Source organism: Cebus imitator, unplaced genomic scaffold (genome assembly GCF_001604975.1).
Source record: "Cebus imitator isolate Cc_AM_T3 unplaced genomic scaffold, Cebus_imitator-1.0 Scaffold55, whole genome shotgun sequence".
In the NCBI taxonomy this organism is placed as follows: Eukaryota; Metazoa; Chordata; class Mammalia; order Primates; family Cebidae; genus Cebus; species Cebus imitator.
The window spans coordinates 1,946,390-1,948,174 of record NW_016107370.1 but is presented as its reverse complement, the minus strand read 5'-3'; positions in this window follow the sequence as shown (position 1 = coordinate 1,948,174).

Below are 1,785 nucleotides of genomic sequence, written 5' to 3'. Positions count from 1 at the left end.
GGTTGCGGTGAGCCGAGATCGTGCCATTGCACTCCAGCCTGGGTAACAAGAGCGAAACTCCGTCTCAAAAAAAAAAAAAAAAAAAAAAAAAGAATCATCTGCGGAAACTGGGCCAAAGGAGAAATATGTAGAGAACTTTGTAAGATTTCCTAACCCTATGTAACTTTTGAATGTTACACCTGGGCTTCCTTCAAAGAAACGCATGTTTGGGTTTGTTCTCCACTCTCTAACTCGAAGAGGAGGGGAAGAGAAAGAACCTAGGAAGGTATCTGACAAAGGAAGAAACATCTGGCTTAATCCTTTGAGGGCCTACCTAAAGCAGAAGGGAACATAGGAAATGGGGACCCAGTTCCTCCTGAGAAGGAATCTCACGGGTCTCGTGCGGGCACTCACATTTACTTCATCTTCCCATCCTGCCCTCACCATCCTGGCCATCCCCATCACTGGGCACAATGCTTTGTACATCCCATAATTGACATTAATTATCGGTGAACTAAGGAGTGGATAATGAACCTAGAAGCAACTAAAAGTAAAAAGGTCCCCAGTTAAACCTAAGCTCGTTAGCTATTATAGTGGATGCAGTAGTGTTTTGTCTGGGTTCTCTCTTCAGGGTGTACACCCCATCCCCTAGCTGCTAAGAATATTGGCTGCTGACTACTCACTGCTGAATCCCTCACTGCAGATTGCCTTGGCCACTGTCTTGTGACAGTTCTTGGAAACTGTCTTGCCCAAGGCTACCCCCACTTCCAAGAAGCAGCCAACATCTGGCCAATGTAAAAATAGAAAAGCTTGGCCCTCCTGCCTTCATTTGGGCCAAATCTGCAGGGTCATCCCAGCTCCAGAGCTCCCTGTATCGGCTGAGGCCTCAATCTCCATAGCACTGTGGGCCAATTCCTTCTTTCTAATCCTGGCTTCCTCAGTCCCTCACAAGTACATCTCCAAAGATGACTCACGGTCTGTTTCCAGCACCTCAGCCCGAGCCACGCACCCATCAGATCCATCTCCACAGTACCTGCCCTCTCTGAAAACAACCCTCATTCCCTCTCATCTGCTCCATCACCACATATTGGGAGGGTTCTACCTTTCAAGAGTCTATTGATCCCAATCAGACCCACCCTCAGGCCCATCATCCCAGTGTGGAACTGCTCACAGCCTCCTTGCCTCTAACCTGGCCAACTTTCAATGCATTCTGCACACTAAACCCTGAGGAATCTTTCCAATGATACCATCTTGCCACTCCTCTGCTCAAATGCTTCCCGATTGCACCACTGTCCTTAGAACGAGCTCCAGATTGTAACTGTGACTTAGAAGGTTCTTCACAATTAGACCCATTTGCCTGCCTGCCTGTCTCTCCCTTCTCACATTTCAAGATCCAGGCTTGCCTTTTTGTTCTTTGAAGGACACCTACTTCCTGCCACTGTCAGGCCTGTACACATGCTGGCTCTGCTTTCTGGAAGACTCTCCTTACCATTCCCCACCTCCACATCTAAGTCTTGTATATCGGCCAGGCACGGTGGCTCACACCTATAATCCTAGCACCTTGGGAGATGGAGGTGGGTGAATCACTTGAAGTCAGGAGTTCAAGACCAGCCTGGCCAACATGATGAAACCCCATCTCTACTAAAAATTCAAAACTTAGCTGGATTTGGTGGCAGGTGCCTGTAATTCCAGCTACTTGGAAGACTGAGGCAGGAGAATCACTTGAACCCGGGAGGCAGAGATTGCAGTGAGCTGAGATCGCACCATGGCCTGGACGACAGAGCAAGACTCTGTCTCCAGAAAAAA